We start from the raw sequence: 14465 nt of genomic DNA on the forward strand, positions 1-14465 counted from the left end.
TGAAATAGCTGTGGGACCTGGGAAAGTATCTTTCCCTTCCTGGACCTCAGGATCACCCTCTGTACATGTGAAGGATAGACAAAGTGAATTCTATGTGTTTTTAAGGCTATCTGTACTTACATTAAATTTATTCTTCATGATACACAGGTTTTGAAAATTGTAGAATCATGTAACCACCTCCACAATCATGCTACAGAACAGTTCCATTACGCTAAAAAAATGCTCTCATGCTACTCCTTTCTAGTCAACCCGCAAGCCCCTGGCAACCACTGATCTATTTTTTATCCTAATAGTTTTACCTTTTCTACAATGTTATATAAATGGAATCATACAGTATGAAGCATTTTGAATCTGGCTTCTTTCATGTAACACAATGCATTTAGTTTGAGACACTGATCAGCAATTACCTTATTTTTAGTTATCGCCCAAAGCAGATTCTGATACAATTCAAATGCAAGTAGTTGATGTGAGAGGTGATCCCAGGAAGCACCAATTAGGGGAATTAATAGGTGAGACAGGGAAAGGAAGGAAGCCAATATAATTTCTATTGTGTTTTTCATTCTGTGTTGATGTCAGACAGCTGTCAGCTGAGTTTTTAGGAGGCTTTCAGAAATCCAAAGCACTGGAGGATGACGTCTTGTCTGCATCATCACTGTCCACCTCAGCATCATAAGAGATGTGCTCTTTTGATCTTGTTTTTTGTGATCAGTTCACAAAAGTCCTTTGTAGCACAACTCTCATCCTTGACTGTATGATTCCTTGGGGGCTGGATATCTCAGCCCACTCCTGTGCCCCTCTTGATTTATAGGGTGTTCTAAGGTTCTGTGATGGGTCAAGGGGACATGATGGTTTATCCAGGACACTCCAGATTTTTCTGGGCTATTCACAGATGTACACAACTCATTCTATTACTTCCATACTTTGCTGGATTTGGGGAACCCTGACAGAGTTGGCTCAACTTCCCAGGTGCACACAACCATCTTTGTTGAGCAGTCTTTTTTTTTTGTTGTTGTTAGTTGTCTTATTGCCACCCTGAACCCTACCCAGGGTTCTTTCTGCCCTTGTAGTTCCCACCGTTATCGGGAAGAAGGCAAGATGTAGAGCTTCTTTTCTCAGACAACCACCATCATATAACTCTTCTCACTACCTAGTTTATAAATTTATTCTAGTGTAGGTGTGTGTGAGTGCTTGCTCTCAAATAAAACGTATTCTCTCAGTCATATTGTATTGTCTGCTCATACATTCCTCTAGGTTTTATTTCTTAGTGGACTTTCTTTAAAATTAACTTTTAATTTTGAAATAATTGGAGATTCAGATGAAGTTGTAACAATACAGAAAGATTTTTGTATCCTTCACCCAGTTTCCCCCACGGATTACATCTTACATAACTATAGCACAATATCAGAGCCAGGAAATTGACATTGATCCAATATACCAATCTTACTCAGTTTTCTCTAGTTTTACAGGTATGTTTTGTATTTAGTTTTATGTAATTTGTCACATAAGTAGACTGATGTAGTCACTACCATAGTTGATATATAGAACAGTTAGATCACCACAAGGATCCCTTGTGCCGCTTTTTTATTTTATTTTATTTTTTAAAATATATTTTTATTGAATTCAGAGAGGAATGGAAAAGGAGAGAGAGATAGAAACATCACTGATGAGTGAGAATCATTGATTGGCTGCCTCCTGCAACCCCCACACTGGGGATTGAGCCCGCAACCCAGGCCTGTGCCCCTGACTGGAATTGAACCTGGGACCCTTCAGTCTACAGGCAATGCTCTCTCTGTTTGATCAGATCTTTTGCCCATTTTTCTTTTAGTTTATTTTTAAAATTTATTTTTTATGTTGTAATAGAATTTTATTTTATTTTTAAAAAAATGTGTCATTATTATCTTTTTAAAAAAATATATTTTATTGATTTTTTTACAGAGAGGAAGGGAGAGGGATAGAAAGCTAGAAACATCGATCAGCTGCCTCCTGCACACCCCGCACTGAGGATGTACCCGCAACCAAGGTACATGCCCTTGACCGGAATCGAACCTGGGACCCTTCAGTCCGCAGTCCAACGCTCTATCCACTGAGCCAAACCGGTCAGGGCTATTGTTATCTTTTTTTAAAAATTTACCTTTATTGTTGAAAGTATTACAGATGTCCGCTCTGTTTGTTAGTGTTATTTTTCCCCCAATGACCCCCTCTACTCTGTACCTGCCTCTCCCAGCCTACACTACTCTATTGTCTATGTCCATTGGTTATGCATATATGCATATAAATACCCCCAGTTAATCACTCCCATCCCACCCCCCTAACCCCCACCTTTCCTCCAAAATTTATCAATCTGTTCCATGCTTCTGTCTCTGGTTCTATTTTATTCATCAGATTATTTTTCTAATTGAATTGTTTGTGGGGTGTTTTTTTTTCACTGTTGAGTTTTGAGAGTTTTTTGTGTATTCAACCTAGTCTTTTGTTGGATATGTGGTTTAAAAATATTTTCTCCCAGTCTGTGGCTTTTCTTTTCATCCTCTTAAATGGTCTTTTACAGAGCAAAAGATTTTAATTTTAATGAGGTCCAATTTATCAAAAAAATGTTTTATGGGTTGTGTTTTGGGTGTCAAATTTAAGAACTCTTTATCTAGCCTTAGATCCTGACAATTTTCTCTTAAGTTTTTTTCTGAAATTTTACATTTTACATGTAAGTCCATTACTCATTTTGAATAAATTTTTATTACAATATGATATTTAGGTTGAAGGTTTTTTGTTTGTTTGTTTTTTGCCTTTGGATGCCCAACTGTTCCAGCACCAGTTGCTTTTGGACCTTTGTAAATGATCAGTTGGGCATATTTGTGTGGATCTATTTCTGGGTTCTCTATTCTGTTCTGTTGATCTATGTGTCTACCCTTTGCCAATACCACAAAGTCTTGATTACTGTAGCTACATAATTCTTTAAATTGGGTAGACCGATTCCCTTACTTTTCTTCTTTTTTTATATATTTGTTTCATCTATTCTAGGACTTGGGCCTTGCCATGCAAATTTTATTTTATTTTTCCCAGCTTTATTGAGATATAATTGACATATATCATTGTGCAAGTTTAAGGTATAAATCAGTGATATTACATCTGCATAAATTGCAAAATGATTACCACAATAAGGTTAGTTAACACATCCATCACTTCACATAGTTATAAATTATTTTGTATGTGTAAACTTTTATTTTATCTTAGAGAGGGAGGGAGAGGGAGAGAGAGATAGAAACATCAATGATAAGAGAGAATCATTGATTGGTTGCCTCCTGCATGCCTCCTATTGGGGATTGAGCCCGCAACCTGAGCATGTGCCCTTGACCGGAATCAAACTCAGGATCCTTCAGTCTGCAGGCCAATGCTCTATCCACTGAGCCAAACTGGCTAGGGCTGTGTGTATGAACTTTTAAAGTCTACTCTCTTAGTAACTTCCCAATATACAATATATTATTGTTAACTATAATATAGTATTGTTAACTTATAATAACCATAAGTCACCATATTGTACATTACATCTCCAAACTTATTCATCATTTATGTCTCTTTCTTTCTTCTTCTTCTTCTTCTTTTTTGGTATAGTCTTTGTCTGGTTTTGGTATTAGGGTAATATTGACCTCATAAAATGAGTTGGAAAATGTTCCCACTTCTATTTTCTGGAAGAGATTGTGTAACATTTGGTGTTAATTCTTCTTTAAGTGTTGGTTAGAATTCTCATCTGGACTCAGAGATTTTTTCAGGAGCTTTTAAATTATAGATTCAATATCTTTAGTGGTTATGGGATTACTCAAATTATCTATTTCATCTTGGTTAAAATTTGGTAGTTTAAAATTGGTCCATTTCTTTTAAGTTGTCAAATTTCAGAGCATAAAGTTTTTCATAGTATTCTCTTATCCTTCTAATGGCTTTAGAAATGAAGCAATATCCTGTTTTATACCTGATAATGGTTATATTTGTCTTCTCCCTTCTTATCTTAATCGGTCTTGCTAAAAGTTTATAAACTTTATTAAAATTTTCAAAGAACTAGCTTCCTGTTTAAATGATTTTCTCTATTGTCCTCTCGTTTTCAATTTCACTGATTTTTGCTCTTTATTATTTCATTTCTTCAGCTTGACTTGGGTTTGTTTTGCTCTCCTTTTTCTAGTTTTTTTGAAGTAGGAGCTTAGATTATTGATTTGAGACTTTTTCTCTTTTCTAAGATAAGCATTTAGCACTTTAAATTTTTCTTTGAGCACTGCTTTATTTACATCCCAGCAATTTAGATATGTTGTATTTTAATTTAGGTCAACATATTTTAAAAATTTCTCTTGAGACCTCTTTGATGATGGATTATTGAGATGTGTGTTTAGTTTTTAAATTTGAGAGATTTTCATGTTGTCTTTCCATTATTGATTTCAAGTGTACAATTATATAATACATCATCTGTATATTGTATTGTGTGTTCACCATCCAAAGTCAAGTCTCTTTCTGTCACAATTTATCCTCCCTTTATCCTCTTCTCTCTCTCCCCACCCTCATTTCCCTCTTGTAATCATCATACTGTGTCTATGTTAATTATTTTAAATTAGTTGAGGTTTGTTTTATGGCCCAGGATTTGGTTTACTGTATCTTGGTGAGCATTCTATGAGTTCTTGAAAAGAATGTGTGTTCTTCTATAGGTAGGTGCAGTATTTTTTAAAAAATATATTTTTATTGATTTCAGAGAGGAAGGGAAAGGAAGAGAGAGATAGAAACATCAATAGTAAGAGAGAATCATTGATCAGCTGCCTCCTGCACACCCCACACTGGGGATGAAGCCTGCAACCTGGGCATGTGCCCTGACTAAGAATCGAACTGTGACCTCCTGGTTCATAGGTAGAAGCTCAACCACCGAGCCACACCGGCCAGGCAGCAGTATTTTTTTATATGCCAATTATATCCTGTTGTTGATGGTGTTGTTCAGTTCTACATCTTGTTGATTCTTTAATAGTTTTATTATTTCCTGTGAATAGGAAGTCTCCACTTATAATTGTGGATTTGTCTATTTTTCCTTTCAACTCCATTAGTTTTTGCATCATATACTTTGAAGCTCTTTTTGATGTATACACATTTAGGATTCTCATGCTTTTCTGTTAGATGGATCTTTTGATCCTTATGTAATGTAGCTCTTTGTCTCTAGCAGGAAAAATTATTATCTCTTTTATTGGTGAGGAAACTGAGGTGCAAAAGAACTTAAAATTAAGTCTAAAAATAAGGGAAGTAGAAAATCATCATTAAGCAAACCTTATGGTAATAACAATTACAGGCAAGATCCACTCATGGTTGCTAAAATTAGTGGGAGAAAATGTGATGAGAAACAAAATATCAAAGTATCTCTCCAGCATATTTATTAAATATAAAGGAAAAATATAAAAGTGGAGAAACCTGGCACACACCACTTTAACCAAGGGTTCCAAGTTAAGATCACTAGTAGTAACCCTATTGACATTATGTACATCCTGATGTGATGCACTGAGAAGGGTACAATATTGCTTCTCATATCAATCTAATCATGATAAAACCCCAGACAAACCCAAAGAGCGAGGCAGCCTACAATATCCCACAGACCCATATGAATTAGAACCCAGAGCCCACATTCTTTCCAGTCTAGTCAGGAAAGGTATGAAGACCACAGGTGGGGGACACTGCTGACTGGTTAGGCACATACCTTACTGCTTGAGTAGTCTTCAGTGTGCTCCGTGACTAGAATGCATATTTCTTTGCCTGAGGGCTTTCTCCAAGGCATGTAAGTGGTTTTGTTTGTGCTGGCCAGAGACCAGAATACTCTCTCACCACCTCCAGGCAGCCCTCTACCAACGACTGATGGGAGTAGGCAGAGAAACACCCCAGCTCCCTTCCCCGTGGGGGTTGCGGGGAGGGTAGGGATATTACTGAGGCATGCTCTACTTTGGCTCTCAGAGTTCCTCTGTGGATTGAGCTCTCGTTGCCTACACTGGTAACTTGGTAATAATGCACTTTTATTGGCTGCCTTCCCTTCTTTGTCTCACTCCCCTACCAGTGTTTCCTGGCATCACCCTTCAATTAAATAACTCGCATCAAATTTCTTGTTTCAAAGTCTGCTTCTGGGGGGACCTAACTATGGCAACTGTTATAGGGCACCATTATCCTTCAGTCACAGACAGACTGCAACCAGCAAAGGCATTATGCGTGGGCAGCACCAGGCAGGGCTGCCATGAACAGCTACTGGAGTTGTATAAGTCGATGCCTATATTATTTTCCTATCGCTGCTGTAACAAATGAGCTTAAAACCACACAAATGTATTACCTAGCAGTTTTGGAGGTCAGAAGTCCCAAATGGGATTTACTGTGCTAAAATCTAGGGGTTGGCAGCTCCGTGTTCCTTCTGGAGGTTTTGTTGAGGAGACCTTTTTTCCTGGCCTCTTCAACTTCTCGAGGCTTCTTGCATTCCTTGGCTTGTGGTCCCTTTCTCCATTTTCAAAGTCAGCAGTGTAACACTTTTACATTTTCCTCTCTCTCCTCTGTTTCTATCATTACATCTTCTCTGACTTTCCTGCCTCCCTCTTTCTTTATAAGGAACCTTGTAACTATATCACACCAACCTGGATAACCCAGGAATAGCTCCCCAACTCAAAATCCTTAATTAAAAAAAAAGAAAAAAGATTTTAAAAATTGGTTTTGAGAAAGAGAGAGGAAGGGATAGGGAGAGAGAGAAAATTGAGGGAAACATCTATCAGCTGCCTGCTGCACACCCCCTAACAGGGATCTAGCCTGAAACCTGGGCATGTGCTCTGACCAGGAACTAAACCTGAAACCCCTTGGCTTATGGGACCACACCCATCCAATTGAGCCACAATGGCCACGGCTCAAAATCCTTAATTTAATCTTATCACAGAGACCTTTATGCCATATAAGGCAACATATTCACAGGTCCTAAGGATTAGGACATGGACTGGGGCCATTATTCTGCTTACCACAGTGCCCACAGTTAAAGGTCCAGAATAAAGGGGCTTGATGTGAGGTTGAACTGGCTGCGACATCTATCACCCCATTGATTGCCAGGGTTGATTTGACTGATCTGGCTGGCTAGGGGGGTGTCCCCCTCCTCCTTCACTGATCCATGTGCGTCCCTCCCAAAGTTGCGTGCTGGAAGAGGAGAAGACCGGTCAAGGGTATACGAGTAGCTGCACTCCCCTGCTAGAACCTCCAAACAAGCTCTCAGAATAAAGGGGCTGTGAGTTGGCAACACCTGTCTAGAGTAAGCCAGTACTTGGTGGTAAAGGGAAGGTGACAAAAGGGGCTATCATATAGAATGAAGAAATGGACAGAGGAAACCCTATTTCAGTGAAAAAATGTTATACATATTTTGTGTGCATGTATAGTGTATGTGTACGTGTGTATATGTGCCTGTATATGCGTGTGTGTGTGTGCCTGTGCCTGTGTGTGTGTGTGTGTGTGTGTGTCTGGGGGAGGGAGATGAAGGAAGTGAGATGAGGGTAATAATGACAAGGCCTGGAAGGAACAGGAGGAACAGTGAGCAGACGGGTAGGGTGGGTCCACCTCTGAGGAAGTAGCCCTGTCTGAGGTGGGGCTGCACAGAGGCAGGGTGAGGGTAGAGTCCATGGATTTTCCAGAGAGAATTTTTAAGGCTGCCAAAAATGCACAAGAGATAAAAATAGAGGAAGGGAGTGTGGCCTGGAGGGTGGGTGGAGCCTTCTCACAGTGTCTAGAATTGCAGGGAGAGAGGAGGAGGCAGAGCTCTGAGACCAGCGAGGAGAAAAAGAAAGAGAAACTAGGTCTGTTATGGGAAATGGGGCCATGGTTTCGTACTTGGAAGTGCCTGTAAGTGATCACTATAAGCATAGGGTTGGTAGCAGGCTGGGGAAGAATGATATATTTGAAACTTCTATAAAGGCTTTCCATGAATTCATGTAATAAACACTGAGCTGCTGCCAGGTACTGGGCAAAGTTCTCTGCGCTGGAGATACAAACAGTGGGCAAACAAGGAGAGTGAATGGAGTCAGAGAATCAGGTGTGATAGAAAAAAAAAGACAGGGATATAAAGGAGCAAGTGCGTGAGTAGATGAGGCAGAAAAGACTTTTCTTGGCAGGGGATAATGGATCTTTGTCACCTGCTGAGAGAGGCTTGCCGGGCTCTTACCTTCCAGCCCACCTGGCCAGGGGAGCAGCTTTGAAGCATATATTCCCCACTCTCCTCCTTGAAGCTTCTCTATTCTTCATTCCTCCTCCTCTGTTCCCCATCTCCTTGCCAATAAACCCTCTCCCAGTCTCCCTTTGTTACCAGAAAGTGGACCTGGCCTTGAGCAGGTCTGCCTGGGACTAGCCACTAGTGTGAGTTCTTGACTTCGTGCAGGAAAAATTTCACAACAGCAGTCCAGGTGAATTTTAGAGGATGTTTGCTAAAGCTGGGGACAGTGAAACAAGGAAGGGCTGGGGAAATGAGCCTAGGCTGGTCTGCTTTGGCTCACAGAAAAGTCAGAGAAGAGGGGGTCTTGGGGACAGGCTCAAGGGGTTTGCCTTGGATGAATTGCCACTGCCCATTGCTGCCCTGGTTGCAAGCCTTATAGGGTCCCTTGGAGTTTAGGAGATGCATGCCTATAGGGGAAGAGGAGAGGGGAGAGAAAGACCTGGATGTGCTTCTGGGAGGGAGAGCATGAGCTGGGTCCTTGGTCTTGAGGCTTTTCTCTCTTTCTTGCAGGCAGGAATCTTAGGGAAGATCTCAGGGGTGGGTTTCAGCAGAATATTCATCAGTTTTCTAGGTGTGCTCCTTCAGGCTCATGATCTCCACTGATTGGTCAGGGTCAGGGCAGAGGCTTGTTAGTCATTGCAGCTGGTCCTGGTGTCGCCCACTTAGTTTTGATGCTTTTCTGGGTCTGGAGCTGAAATACAACGGATGTTTTCTCTAGGGAGGTGACCTTCTGCATCTGCTGTAAATTGCTCTGTCAGTTTGTTCAGCTGTCTGTCTGTTTCCCTAGTCCACTTGCCCTGGCTTACTGGTCTGTATCACCTTTGTCCTGAAACTTGGGAGGACCAATACTGGAGGAGACAGTGACTGTGGCTTCCTTCTATTACTTCCTTCTTTCTACCCTTTGGGTCCTTCCATAGTTATTAGGACTGACAAATAGTACATTACTATGCTCTGACCCAAGCCTCTACAGAAAAGTTAGCATCATAGACAGGGTACCAGTGGTCACACTCACAGAAAAATACACCTTTGGAGAGAGCATGGCCCTGCTGACAGCTTGATTTCAGACTTCTAGCTTCCAGAACTAAAGTGCATGGGGAAGGAAGGAAAAAGCAGTGAAGGAGATAGGTTAGAGAGAATCAGAGAAAACTGTGGAGCCCTCACTCAGAAAGCTGCAGGAAGACATGGGGGGTGGGCAGCTGTTTTGTGGACTGCTGCACTGTGGCCATTGTCCCACTCTGGACCCAGCCTGATGTCTGGGTCTGGCATTCCAGGACAGAGAGAATAGACTCCTGTTTCATTGGTGGATTTTGTCTCAGCCTCAGCTTTTGAGTAGTAGGTGCTGAAAGATCCCATCCCCTCCATTCCATCTGTCTATCTCCTTGTTTGGCCATCCCATACTCTCTTTTGCTCCCCACAACTGCCTCTTCCTGTCTCTTCTCCAGCCTCCCTCCTCCTTGGGTCCCCACTGCAAGGAGGACCCACGCTGTAGAGACCCAGATGGGAAGGCAGCCTGGAGCAGAGAAGGCTCTGGGGACGGAGAGTGGGGCAGGGCCGAGGGTGCTACTCTTTGCTCCCTGCTTAGGCCTGAAAAGCTCCCATGTGTCTTATGAAGGGCAGGCAGCCAAAGGCCCTGGGAGAAGGTAGACTTATTTCCTTATAAATTATGTGGTTATGAAGGCGGGAGTTTCACATGTGGCTTTTTGCATAACCAGGTTGTCAGGTAGGTAGCCCATTAGAGGGCTCATAAAGTCTTCAGCTGCACTGACTCACAGCATGAGACATCAGGAGGTGAGCCAGCAGGGATGGAGCTCTGAGGAGGAACCTGCCTATGTGGTGTCAGCCGGGATACTCTTTGGGGCCCAAGTGTCACAACCTGGGCTTTAGAGTCTGAGTTCAAGTCTTGACCCCAGGCCCTTGCCAGCTGTGTGAGCTCAGGCAAGTCACTAACCCTCCCTGAGCTTTTTTTCCACATTAGGGCAATGGCGATGGTTTCAAGGTGGAGGATTGGCCTGGGGAAGTGCAGCTGACTACTCTGACAGATCCTTGAGGAGGGCAGTCCATGGGTGTGGCCACCAATTTCCAGAAACTAACCCTTGGATTTCTCTCAGAAATTTAGAGGTTGGCACTTTGGCAAACTGTTGGACAATATCTAGTGAACTCCCTGTATTGGTTTCTTTAAAATATATATATATATTATTGATTTCAGAGAGAAAGGGAGAGAGAGAGAGAGAGAGAGAGAGAGAGAGAGAGAGAGAGAGAGAGAGAGAGAGAGAAACATCAATAATGAGAGAATCATTGATCGCCTGTCTCCTGCACACCCCGTATTGGGGATCGAGCCCGCAACCTGGGCATGTGCCCTGACTGGGAATCGAACCGTGATCTCTTGGTTCATATGTTTACATTCAACCACTGAACCATGCTGGCCAGGCTGTATCGGTTTCCTAGGACTGTCATAACAAAGTACCACAAGCTAGGTGGCTTAAAGCAACAGAAATTATTCTCACAGTCCTGTAAGCTAGAAGTCTGAAATGAAGGTGTCAGCTGGTCCATGCTCTGTCTAAGGGTGTGTCTTTTTATTGGGGGGCTGCCATTGCCCCCTGCCAAAGTGCTAACTTTTCTGTAGAGGCCAGAGGCAGTGCGCGATAATGAATTTGTCAGTTCTCATTGCAGAAGAAAGGAGGGAACATTATGAAGCCTAGGCTAATTGGAGAGGATATTTGGGGGTCCTCATATCCCCTCTTTACCCCTTGAAATAGCCCAGGGTCCTTAGGATCCTGGTGAGATCACCAGGAGTGGATGGGAACAATGAATTCTGGCAAGTGCTGCTCCCTTTATTAATTTATTTTAATTTATTTCTTTATTGGTTTCAGAGAGGAAGGGAGAGGGAGAGAGAGACAGAAACATCAATGATGAGAGAGAATCATTGATTGGCTGCCACCTGTATGCCCCACACTGGGGATTGAGCCCACAACCCAGGCATGTGCCCTGACTGGAATTGAACTGTGACCTACTGGTTCATAGGTTGACACTCAACCACTGTGCCACACTGGCCAGGCAAGTGCTGCTCCCTTTAGATCTCCCTCTCCCTTTTCTGAGGACTCATGCCTCCCCCATGTCTCAGAGGGGTGAGGTGGGGAGAAGCTGGAGGCAGGGCTGGTGGAGATGCCTGGGGAGTGGTGTGCCTGCCTGAAGAGGTTGCTTGGGGAACTGATGCAGTGGATGCCAAGCAAGGCAGAGAGTAGAGTGCCTCTATCTTGATTTCTAAGAATTCAGGAGTGTCTTGAAATTCCAACAAATATGATTGCATGGTGATAGGGACATGCCCTTGGTATAGTGTCATTGAGCCCTGGACTGCCAACCTCCTGCTCTCCTTTCTATCTGTATTTGTATTTGTGTGTGTGTGTGTGTGTGTGTGTGTGTGTGTGTGTGTGTGTGTGTGTGTGTGAGAGAGAGAGAGAGAGAGAGAGAGAGAGAGAGAGAGAGAGAGAGAGATTGAGATTGATTTTAAAGAGTTGACTCACAATTATAGAAGCTGATAAGTACTAAGTCTACAGAATGAGCCACCACCAGACTGGAGACTCAAAGAAGAGCTAATGTTGTAACAGAATTTGCTTGCAGAATTTCCTTTTGCTTGGGGGAGGTCAGGCTCTTTCTCTAGTCTGGCCTTCAACTGATTAAATGAGGCCTACCCACAGTAAAGAGAACAATCTGCTTTACACAAAGTCCATTGATTTGAATGTATTCTCATCCAAAAACACCCTCACAGCAATATCCAGAATAATGTTTGATCAAATGTCTGGGCACCCATGGCCCAGCCAAGTTGACACACAGAATTAACCTCCTCACTAAAATGACTTCAACAAGCAATAGGAATGGTAGCTTCTCATCACTGAGGACTTACCTTATGTTAGGGGCCTTAGGCTCACTTCCCAACACACCTGTGTGGTAAGTTTTGTAACAGCATAGTAAGAAGCTAGGAAAATTCCAGGGCCAGTGGAATAGGGAAACCAAGACAAGAAAGTTAAATAAGGCCAAACAGTTTGGGCAGCTTGCAGCCAGTTTGCAGCAGAACCTTATCTTCCCCAACCAATTTACAGAGGAGTCAATGGAATCTTGCCCAGTGTAATAGCTGATGTTAGTCCCTACCTGGTCTCTTTTCCCACGTGCTGTGGTGTGGTGGCTAAAAGCCGATGCCCTTGTCCAGCACCTTCTGGGAACTTATTTCCCCCTTCTCTTACCCCTCACCCCCTGTACTCCAGCGGTGGGCAATGACTGATTGATACAGAGGGATGAGAGCCTGACCTGCTTACCTCAAGGGAGAGCAACTCTGGAGACTATTCACCCCACAGAGCTCCGTAAGGGATCAGGCTGAGGTCAGACTTCACTGAGGTCAGACTTGACATCCTTGGAGAGCATCTTCCCCTGCCCTGTCCTGCTTCCTTCCCTCCCTTCTCCTAAGACAATTTCCTCAGGAAATCGTGTATACATGAATCCCCATCTCTGATTTTAGAGAATGTGATCTAAGAGATTGGTTAATGAGGAATTTAAAGTCAGGTCTTGCTGACTTCAAGGTCAGCCTGATGACCCCATGCATTGTCCATAGCTTGGTGGCTTTGTCACCCTCTTCCTCGCTTGTGCATCCCTTGCTGCTGCCTAATTTCACAAAGCCAGGCGCCAGCAACAGGCTGCCCTGTTAGGTATCTCCACAGGGGCAGGGAGGGGCAAGTTAAAGTGTGTGCTTGTGGATAGAGAGGCCATGGGTCTGAGAATCTCATCCCCCAGGCTCCTCAGAGCACAGTTGCTGGCTTTCAGGAGCAGGAGGCCAGATGTGCTGCAACAGGAATGTATTCAAAGTCCTGAGCTGCAGCTTGGGAGAGAGCGTGAGCCAAACCCCACAGGCAGGCCGCCTGGTCAGCAGGCTCCAGGCTTAGGCTGTGGTCCGAAGCCCCCATTCACAGCCCCCTGCCTGTGAGACTGCTGAGTCACCACCCTGGGAGGGCCTCTGCTGGATTTTTCCATAACTTGGAGGTTTGGATGTGTCCCAGTTATGCCTGCTCCAGTTAGAATTTCTCCTGTGCTTTCCCAGGCAGCCTCCAACCCTCTCTGAGAGATAACAGCTCAAGGACAGTAAATGTGTGAGAACTAGTGTCCCCCTCCATCACTCCCCCTCCCCCGTGGCGATGAGAGAGTCTGGACCTGAGCAGGTGGAGTCAAAGCCTGGCAGAGGAATGGCTGTGTGTGTGTGTGTGTGTGTGTGTGTGTGTGTGTGTGTGGCTGGGGATGGGGGAAGGGACCCAAAGAGCCTCTACTCCATCTGACTGGAGAAGACAACTAAGGATGGGGGTACCAGTACACAGAAGACCTCTCTTAACAAAAAGAGGAGTGTTGGGCTGTTCTCTTTGGTTAAAGACCTTTACTACTGTCTTCTCTATGAAAGAATATAGTGCAGGGACTTCGGTGTCAGGTAGACCTGATTAAAAACCGCTGTTCTGTGCCCTGGCTGGTATAAATCAATGGTTGGCGTGCCAGCCTGCGCACCAAAGGGTTGAAGGATCGATTCCTGATCAAGGGCACATACCTGGGTTGTGGGTTCATTCCCCAGCCCCCGTTGGGCATGTGCAGGAGGCAACCATTCAATGTGTCTCTTTCATATCGATGTTTCTCTTCCTCTTTCTCCCCCTCCATCCCTCTTTCCCTACCTTCTACTTTCTCTGAAAAAGCAATGGAAAAATATCCTCTGGTGAGGATTAACAAAACAAAACAAACAAACAAACACAAAAAAAATCTCTGTTCTGTGAGGCTGGGAAAGTCACTTAGCCAGTTTGACTGCATGGATAGAGCATTGGCTTGTGGACTGAAGGGTCCGGGGTTCAATTCCGGTCAAGGGCACATGCTCAGGTTGCGGGCTCAATCCCCAACAGGGAGCATGCAGGAGGCAGCCGATCAATGATTCTCTCTCATTATTGATGTTTCTATCTCTCTCTCCTCTCCCTCTCTGAAATTAATAAAAATATATTTTAAAAAAATATTTCAGAGCCTTAGTTTCCTCATCCAGAAAATGGGTGGCCAAGCTTAGGGCACAGGCTTGCTGACTGGGGTGAGACAAGTCAGACGAAGGAAGTAGCTCAGCCAGAGGCAGAGAGAGCCTTGGTGGACTAGGAATGTTAAAGAAAAATTTAGCCAACTTCCCCTGGAAGGAGCTAATTTACTTCTAGAGCCAGAGTGGTGGACATAAGAC

Source organism: Plecotus auritus (genome assembly GCF_963455305.1).
Source record: "Plecotus auritus genome assembly, chromosome: 8".
Lineage (NCBI taxonomy): Eukaryota > Metazoa > Chordata > Mammalia > Chiroptera > Vespertilionidae > Plecotus > Plecotus auritus.